Below are 10,291 nucleotides of genomic sequence, written 5' to 3' on the forward strand. Positions count from 1 at the left end.
CTCAGAATATGAGCAACAAGAGGATGTAGTCTCTTCTTATCTGAACCTTGATGGTGGAACAGAGATTGTCGATGATCAAGAAGGTGAAGGAACGGACATTGTCGACGGAGGTCAACCGTCAACAACCGACGATCTCGAATTGCAAGTAGCAACCACCTCCGGCGAGGTATATATATACATTGAGCCTCTCGTGATACAAACTTACTGAAATGTGAATACATATGTATTAACGCGCGCGACTCTCTTTCTTTTTTTAGCCCTCCGGATCGAGTACGACAAAGCGTGGCAAATCCAAGGCGATGAAAACAGGAGAAACATATGCCATTGAGTTTGTCAGTGAAACCGGCAAGCCCCTACAGCACACCTCAAAGTTTATCAACCAATGCGGAGTCGTTGTTAGAGACAACGTCCCGATCACCGTCCAGGAATGGAAGGAGCCAAAGAAGGCAAGTCTTGGTTTCAGTTTTGTCGACAAGAGAACGAAAAAGGATTGCTGGAGAAAGCTTATGGAACATTTCATTCTACCTCCGGAATACAACAAAGTCGATGAATTCGGTAACGAGGTTCCGGGTGGACGTCAGAGGAGGAGGCTAGTTAAAGAGTTCGCTCTTCAGAAGATGGGCGAAGCATTCCGGAACTTCAAGAAAAATTTAACCCGTGACTATGTCAACAAGGGCAAGACTCCGGATTTCAATGGACAACATGAGAAACTGAAAGATGATTGGCCAGAATTTGTGAGGCAAAAGCAATCGGAGCATTTCAAGGAAATATAAAAAAAAAGGATAATGCGAGTAAGAAAAAGTTCCATCATATTATGGGGCCAGGAGGATACCGCCTTTCGGAGCCTAGGTGGCAGAAGATGGAGGAGGACCTGAGGGTGCGAGGAATCCCTCTAGGTACAGAGGGATGGGACCCAAGGGCCAAAAGCTGGTGGTACGGGCATGGGGGATCGCTAGACCCGGAGACAGGGGTGTGTGTTCACCGGCAGAGACAGTTTGCTCCCACCCAAGCCCTTATTGACGCAATGACCCAAGCTCAAGAGGGCTTGATCAAGTTCAACAGAGAGAAAGACGCACTGACAACAGCCCTCGGGAATGATGAACACGGAGGACGTGTACGAGGCAAAGGCAAAGTTCCGTGGAAAGTAGGGTTTTCCCAGGACAATGACCAGTACTGTTACAGAAGCCGTAAGAGAAAGACGGACCGAGATGCAGATCTTATGACGAAGTTTGCATCGGAACTCCATGAGTTGAAGCAGACCGTGCATGAACTAGTGAAAGAAAAATCGGCTGCAGGGCCGCATGAAGATCATGAAGCGGATCGCGGAAGCCAGCAGCGGAGAAGCAGCGTGGCTTCCACGGATGCCCCGCCTGGTGCTAGTGCACCGATGATCGAGATTCGTGCACCGGAGCCTCACTACCCCGTGGATGATGTAAAGGAGATGAAAGAATGTGATCTGCATTATCCCGTGGGGAACGTTTCCACGAAGGTAGCTAGCGGCAGTGCTTTACCCTGTACACCTGGAGCACTCCACCACAACAACCCCATTGCATATGGCTATGCTCGTGTCACGGTGGAAGACATAGTCCAAGGGTTTGAGGACCTGGAGATTGACAAACCTACACCCGAAGGGGAGAGAAGACTTGGAGATGTCAAGCGCCAGTTCATTCTATGGAAAAAGAAGTACATAGTGTTTCCAGGCGAGGCGCCAAGGCTAGCAAGTCCACCCCCCTCCGATGGTGGTGGTGGTGGTGGCGGTGGTGGTGGTCGTGGTGGTTCACCTACACCTCCTTCACGCCATTCGACGCCGTCCCCCGATCCACAACCTCCGGCGGGTACGACGCCCCCCAATCCTCCTCCGGCGGGTAAGACGCCCCCCAATCCACCTCCGGCGAAGAAGCGGAAGCAGACGGACATCAAGGAAACCCGCTCCTGGACTATTAACCCGGACCCTTATGTACCTAAGACCACAAGGGTACCGGAGCCATCACTGAAGCCTCTCCTCCCAAGGCCTGGGGAACTTAGTGAAGCTGAAACCAAATTGGCCGCGTCTGCTGATTATGAGAAATGGAAGGCGGATATGAAGGCGAAAAAAGAGCCTGAGCCCAAGCAAGTATTCACTGAGAAGCAAAAGAAGTGGGCTAAGGATTTTTTTACGACACCGTCCCAAGCCGAGCTGAATATGCCTGACGACTATGGACATGAACTTCGTAGGCAAGCAAAAATATTGAAGGAGGAGAAAGAAGAAAGTAAAAAAAGCGTGAAACAAGTTGACCAGCTCGGGATGCAGAAGAAACAATCGATCCCCCCGCTCATAGTGAAAGCCGGTCCGGAAGAGGACCCCGAGATCATAGCAGCTGCGGCAGCACTTGGATTGACTGTACCGGGTGCCATGGAACAAGCGTCCGAGATGGGTTTGACTCTTCGTGCCTTGTTAGGCCTTGAGGATGCGCCAGTATGTGAGATAGCATTACAATATGTGCGGAATGGGCCTCTCGTCGAGCCTGCGCGGGAAAAGAGTCTACCACCACAAATGCGAAATCTGCTACGTTGGTACAAGCAATTCATAACATGGGCCGACAAAGAATATGTTTATGCGGATGTTACAGATGAGCATCACACCAAACGGTACTCTGTAGAAATTCATATGAGTGAATTGTTCCAGCTGTTCAATCTGCGTGACCTCGACAAATCTATGCTGAGTTGCTACGTTCTGTAAGTGATTTATTTCTACCTCATCTCGTTCTTCATTGCCTGCACTATATATATATATATTGTCCTAACTATATTGTTGCGTACGCTATTATGCAGATTGAAGATTTGGGAATGCAAAATAAGAAACATCCATGATGTTGGGTTCATTGACCCACATATCTTTAATGGACATGTGTTACAACATCACCCCGAAGACGTGGAGAAAGACCTGTACAAGTTTCTTAGAAAGCATCAACTCAAAAGTCATATTCTATTTCCTTACCATTTTGGGTGAGTGTTTCTCTCTTGTGCCCATTCTCTTTTGTTTACTCCATGCATGGTATGTCTAATCGATGAGTTATGCATGACTGTGCATGTAACGTGTCCGCAGGTTCCACTGGATTCTGCTAAATATTGAACTTCACACCTCCAGAGTTCTAATCATGGACTCTATGGATTCGGATCCAAAGCGTTGGGCCGACATGAGAAAAATGCTGCAAAAGTAATTATTTTCAATCATTTGAGCTCTATATCGATCGGTCTCTTTCGTTCATTTCCTAATATCAAGTAACTAATAACTTCCTTATTCATTTAATTTTCTTTGCCCTGTAGGGTTTGGAGACGGTTCTCAGAAGAAATTGTCGGTGAATTCAAACATGAGCTAGATTTCAGAAGGTTAGTTAATGTGGATAAGCAGCCACTGGGGACCAATCTATGTGGATACTATGTTTGTGAGAACATCCGGAGACACACCACGGAGCGGAAGGCATCGGATAGCGTGCGGAACGCGACGGATAACTTGCGGAGGAGGCTTAGTCCAGAAGCTCGCTTCTGACCAATTCAAGAAGAATTAGCAGGATTTTTCATGAGGGAAGTCATCAATCCTAAAGGAGAACACTATACCGAGGACGAAGAAATTTATATGCATACCCGAGATTGAAACTTGTACGAAGTTGTATATGGTCATCCATCCTAATTGTGTATGGAAACTTGTTCGAAGTTGTATATGGTCACCCGAGATTGAATATATATTATATATTCCTCTTGAATTCTTCTTGTTTGAAATTTCATATGCATGTATATAGTAGCGTAAAATATGTGTACTGAAACTTTATCAAAATTAAAATAAAACACAAAATATAATATAAAAGAAATAAAACACTCCAAACTAAAAAGAAACCAGGTTTAGGGGGGCTAAAACCCTAAACCTGCGGAGGAGCCCTTTAGTCCCGGTTGGCCACGAGAATCGGGACTAAAGGTCCTCCGCCCCGACGGACACCGGGCGCCCACGTGGACGGGCCTTTAGTCCCGGTCAGCCGCAAGAACCGGGACTAAAGCCTTTAGTCGCGGTCCGTAAGAGGCGCGACTAAAGGGGGGGGTCTTTAGTCGCGCATATTTAGTCCCGGTTGCACAGCCGGGACTAAAGGCTGTTGCGAACCGGGACTAAAGGGCTTTTTTCTACCAGTGCGATATAAATATAATTTTTCATTCAAACAAATTAAATAGCAGTGGCACACTAATCTCCACCAACAATAGTTTAGGTTATATTGCGCATACCAAATTAAGCAACTTCTTATGTTTCGTGTGACAGGTCACAATCATTCTTCTTGTTAAGCTACCATTATTTCTGTATGCACTTCCAAAAAAATTCAATACTGTCCACATTTTTAGATAAACAGAGAGGCACCCCCTAGTTCCATTACTAAAATGAAACCAAGTTTGCTGGACATTCTCAAAAGCATCAAGGTCTGGAAAGCTGAAGACCAAAAGAGGCAAAGCTAGTACAGGGAAAAACAAAAGCTAGAAAGGAGGACGCCTGACAAGGGTCAAACATGCCAGATCATATTGTCTAATGTTGAAATATTTTTCTCTGTGCAAATGATTTTACTGTAATTGATTATAGCAACATCTTTTCCTATATGAGTTTAACCAAATTGTGCTATCGCACCTTAATTAAGATGGATTTAATAGATAGATATCTCAGTTATGAGCCACATTTGGGAAAATAGGGCATAAGCAGGTGCATACATCATATATAGTACAACAGTACCACGTAGGCAATGAGGTAAGCTAAGAAATTAGGCCCAAATAAAAAGAGCATGTCTCAAAGCAAGTTATCCACAGCATGCTCATGTTGTCCAGAACTAAATTGGCGCATAACTAAATGGGTAAGACATGATGGACTAACCTTTTCAGTTAGTCTTGACGAGCATCATCTCACTCCCTTTCAAAACCGCCTTCAGAATCTGATGTGGCCTGTATTTATCAAACTGTAAGAACCCCTGCTCTACATCTTTGAGAAAGAACACACGGGACATGATGTTAACATGTCAGTGGCTGCTTCAGCCTTAGGCATACAAGTTAAATGTTACAGAACTACAAAATACTGAGAAGAAAAGCAAAAGCGAGAATACAAAACTTACAATTACATCTACAAACCAAAACTGAAGGAAAAAGAACTAGGAATGTGCATACTATGACATGAATGGAGGACCTCTTAAATGTTAGTTGGTTTCCTTACAGGGACTGCTAGTTAAGCTGTACACTAGTATCAAGTATACATGCCAGTCCTGAACTCCTGATTACACACGCTGATATAGGGTCTCTTCTCTTATGTACTATTCCCAACTGCTGCAACTAGCTAGCCTTGACCAAACATGTATGCATCAACACAAGCTAGCCAGCTCAACTCACCGGCGCCAAATGGCCACTTGCTAGTTAATCAAACTATTTTTCAACACATAGGCTTGACTTTATTTTCCAAACTAATAGGCTCGGCTTTGTTTTTCAACAACCATACAAAAGAAAAAAAAGACCTAAATAGACATGCAAACAACCATGGCCTCGTTATAGAACTTGAACCTCACCACCACACTAGCTCTTCATGGCACCATCTCCCCGCTATTCAACTTGAACAACAGGAGCAAATCCTGCACCCCAACCAACAGAACACAATCCCACCATCCATTACAAAAGCACACGTACACATGCCACATATATGACCTGCTCGATGAATTGCGCAAAGCCCAAAGGAAGAGGCGACCGGACCTGGTACAGGCAGGCGGAGGCGGGAGTGGGCGTGGTCCACTCGGCGACATCAGGGGGCCACCCGGACGAGGAGGAGCTTCAGGAAGGGGCCGATACATGGCGTAGGGGGTGAAGGGAGAGAGAGCCCATGAAGAAGACCGCCGCGGTCCCGAGGAGCGGCGTCGAGCACCTATTGGATGGGGGCGACGAGGTCAAGCCGGCCAGAGCTCGCAGCATCGTGGCCGAGGGCTGCCGGATCTGCGGGCCAACAAGACGGAGACGGCAGTCAAAAGGACATTTTCGTGTCGGGAGGAAAAGCTAAGGGGCTGGGTGACGTTGCTGGACCAGGGAGAGAGACGAGGGTGGAAATGCGCGCCGGATCGACGGGCGACGGCGGGATTGGCGCGTGGTGGCGAACTGGAGGGGATTGGGGAAAGAGAAGGAGCGGCGTGGGAGGTTTCATCAGAGGGAATAGGGGGTGAGAGGTGGGAGGACGTGGCCACGTACGATAAAAATTGTTATCAAGAGGGAAATATTGGACGGAGTATGCCAGAAGTACAGTAATTATTTTTAGATTTTTTATAACAATTAATTCCTTTTTTTCACGGTCTATAAAAATTAATTCCATGATGGAAATTACCCTGGCCGATCTTTGTACGATTAGTTGATGCTATAGTCACGTGTGTTGGACCCAAATCAGCTCGAAAAAAATGTCCCAAATCAGGGAATCAATCTGTATTTGACATGAATCGTTGTACGTAAATCTTACTGCTTCTGTAAAGAAATATAAAAAACGTTTAGATCACTACTTTATATGTTATAGCAGCTCTATTTAATAATACTCCCTCCGTCTTAAAATAAGTGTCTCAACTTTATACTAATTTTGAGACACTTATTCTAGGACGGAGGGAGTATATTGGTATGCATATATAAAGTTATAGTTGAATGTGTGTGCTATACCGAAAAAGTCTTTCGCCTCGCTTTATATATAAAGAAAATCACAAATTACAACCAGCCATACAACAAGAAACAGAAAATGAATCAACACGATACACAACTTCACGGAACAACGACGGCCTCAGATCATGTCATCAACGACTGCAACAAGGGAGCTATCCACCGCCGGACGAAAGCCACACTCTGTCCCTCCCAAGGTCAAACTTGTTGTCCCGTCGCTGCCTCCGAAGAGGGCACCCCTGCCCTCTCGTCCTGGATCGAAGGACGCCGTCCCGTCGGCAGGCAGAGCAACTCACCCTCGAGCACTAATGGACAGGCCAACCAGTTGCCGAGGATAGGACAACAGTCATGGCGAGCTCACCCCTAAAGGAAATTCATACATCGCCACCGTCTCCGGCGAAGACCCAAACACCCACCGCAGTTGCCGAGCATGGACACTATTGAAGACCAGCAGACCACCACCGCGCCGAGCCCTAACCATGAAGAGCTTCCAAGGTGGCACCTTCAAGAAGAAAGCAACGCCGATGCGCCGCCATCACCCAATCCGGAGATTTTGGGCTTTCCCCCGGGGCCAAGAGGCGGAGGGCCGGATGTAGGTCTCGATGTTGCCCACAAGAAGGAAGACGACGCCATGGGCGTCGCCAACATCGTGGCCGGCCTCACTAGTCAAGGGATTCCCCCGACGTAGAGCCCGCACCCAACGCCCCTCCGACCTGTAGAATCTACAATCAGAGTAATAAATTACCGATATAGAGATAAAGCTTCTCAATGGAACTTGCAAGTCAACAATTAAAAGCGTGAAATTTATACATACTTCTGTATATAAAATCACCTTATGCGCAAATACATAGCCTGTGAGTAGACACTCTAGAATACTAGCTATTGGTTAGTACTTATAGAGAAATGTATCATCTCGAATTATCTGGAATATAATTAATATTGGTCATTCCACATGTTTATTGACGTCATCCATTGAAGCATATCACCGAGAGTGAAAGTTTACCGTCAGTTATTGCTATCTCCCGTCGGGTATTTTCCAAATAACTGAGAGTCACATATGTACCATCGGCCATTTGCACTAATAGGTGAGAGTTTTATTTTCACCTTCGGCTATTAACTTCCACCGTCTGGCATTACATGTAATCCCCGAGGGTGTAGCAAAAATCGTCGGACATTATAATGAACCATCGGGCATTTAATTGGATATCCGAGAGTTGGATTTGTACCGTCGGGCAATCTAGTATACCGTCGGCTATTGGTATTAATACTTGTGAGTTGGCAATAACGGTCGGCTATTACTCTAATAACCGACGGCCCGTCGGCTATTATATTTCACCGTCGGAAATATGGGGATTTCTAGTAGTGGTACAAATACAAATAACCTACAAACGCGATGGAAATTTCATTTCGGTAAAAACCACTTCTTACAAACAAAAAAAAACTAATGCTTCAACGTTTTCACACTCTTGGTCTAGATAGATGTGAAGCTACATCTCGTGCTATTTTTCTGGGAATTAAACTAAGTACACTTATGGCACAATGACTTGAATTATGGCAGTTTGGCGAATATAATACATGTGAAGAATATTTGGTAGCAGAATTATTAGGCCTCTCATAGTGCAAATATCATAAAAGTTTCATGTACTGCCTTCTAAGAAAAAAAACCAGATTATGTATCGGTGCAATTAAGGACGTGAGAAAAGATTCTAGTACCATAATGTGATATAATATTACAACACTTGAACGAGAAATGTTAGTAAGAAATAGATCCTAGACACATCTTTATATTGGGATTCTACAAGTAGGTAAATAAATTGAAAATATGATATTATGCATTAGGGAGGTAATATCATAGACTAGTATATGATGCATAATCCCGGCCTATGATACTACCCTTTCTAAGAACATTATGAAATCTTTATAGGAAGAAAAAAGTCCATTTTACTACCCTGAACAAACCTCGTGGTTCACATAACACCCTGATCTTTATTTCAGTTCCCTTAACCCCCTCAACAATTTCATACCGGTCAAAAAACGTCCCTGGGTGGTTTTGCCCTGATTAAGTGCTGATGTGGACAAAGTCAAAAGCAGTATTTGACCAGCAGGTGGGGCCCCCCTCCTCAACTTCATGCCCTGATTAGGTGAAGAGTGTAGCCGGCGCTCAGTTCACGCCGACGGCACTGTCGTTCGTCGCTCGCGTGCCAACGCCTCCTCCTCCGCTTGCTACATTGTCCGAGAGCTTCACCTCGCTATGCTATACACTCCTAGCAAAGGAACTTGTCCGGGTCGCCGTGAATGGCCGTCAACATGTCTTCTTCCCTGCCTCCGCTATTGACCTCTACAGCCTCGATCTCTTCCTCCGGCGACCCCCGCTTCCCTTCATCTGCTTCCCGAGCACCATGGTGCTCCCCTGAAGCTGATAGTCTCGTCCATCTGGAGCCGCGCGTCCCGAGGACCTCCCCCCTGGCCGAACTCTGGTGCCCGATGTAGTTCTTCGTCAGGGTGGCCAACACCTGTTCCTCGCCGTGAAGCCTTGTCCTAGAGCCTCGTCTTGCTCTGCTATACATTCGTGCTAAAGGAATTTGTCCGGGCTGCTGTGAATCATCGTTGCCCATGTCTTCTTCCCCAACTCCAGCATCGACCGCCGCCCCCTCGATCTCTTACTCAGGCGAAACCCCCTTCTCCTTCCCTGCTTACCAAGCACCATGGTGCTCCCCTGAAGCACGCGAGACCACAGCCGTCCTCGGAGCAAGGCTTTGTGAGTCGTGGCATCACCATCGACCTCACGAGCCCAAGGCTGTCCTCCGTCCATGAAAGGTGCGGCGCTGCTGCTGTTACTTGCCGACACTACAAGAAATATGTCAACTAGTGACCTTCTGTCAGTGACCCTGGAAGAATTGGTCATAGATCTATGACCATTTCAGACCAATTGGTCAAAAGCTGTTCGGGGGGCTCCGAACCCTAAACTATAACGACCATTTTGGTCAGAAAGGTCGTAATTTCGTGTACATGGTCATAAAGAAGATAGCACTGGTCCGCTGCCTTATTTATAGCTGATCACGACCAATATAGATGGTCATAACCTTGTAAATTGTGGTGGGTTGCTATGACTAGGTGTAACACCCTGAGAATCATGCTACAGTAACCCCCTGTGATTAAGCTAATCATGTGCTAAACAGGGCTTGATCACATTTGGATCACCTTCCTTTTCAAACTCCTAGTTCAAACTTCAAATATAATTAAAGTGGAAAATAAAAGTTTTCAAAAATTCAAACAAAAATGTCCAGTGGATTCTAAATAATACACTGGTAATTATGGTGGAGAAAACACATTTTTATAAAATGCCTAAATACTTTTAAATGACATAAAACAGAAAAGAAAATAAACAAATAAATAAAAAGAAAATGCAAAAGAACACAGAACAAAAAAAAGGAAAAGGAGAAGCCCCCCCACTGGACCTGGCCCAACTGGGCCACCCCAGGCCCAGCCGGCCGGCCCACCCTGCGCTCCCCCTCTCACCTTATCCCACCCCCACCGACACCTCCCCCACCCCCGAAATATCCCACTCACTCCTCCCTCTCCCCCGATCTGGATCGAGGAGGGCTCGACCCCG

General features: G+C 46.0%; 1 long non-coding RNA gene across 2 annotated transcripts in view; it reads right to left on the reverse strand.

The window, feature by feature from the left end:
• Window positions 1–6,211, reverse strand: part of LOC123048569 (uncharacterized) — a 13,143-nt gene extending 6,932 nt beyond the window's left edge. Inside the window, exons 1-3 of one of the 2 annotated variants that reach the window (XR_006423318.1) lie at window positions 6,067–6,211; window positions 5,743–5,979; window positions 4,883–4,950 (exon numbers count right to left, since the gene is read on the reverse strand). This is a non-coding gene — a long non-coding RNA (uncharacterized lncRNA). Of the gene's footprint in view, window positions 1–4,882; window positions 4,951–5,561; window positions 5,980–6,066 lie in introns of both variants that reach the window. The other variant, XR_006423319.1, reaches the window with a different exon arrangement.
• Window positions 6,212–10,291: the final 4,080 nt, after the last annotated feature.

This window comes from Triticum aestivum, chromosome 2D, assembly GCF_018294505.1.
Source record: "Triticum aestivum cultivar Chinese Spring chromosome 2D, IWGSC CS RefSeq v2.1, whole genome shotgun sequence".
NCBI classification, from domain to species: domain Eukaryota; kingdom Viridiplantae; phylum Streptophyta; class Magnoliopsida; order Poales; family Poaceae; genus Triticum; species Triticum aestivum.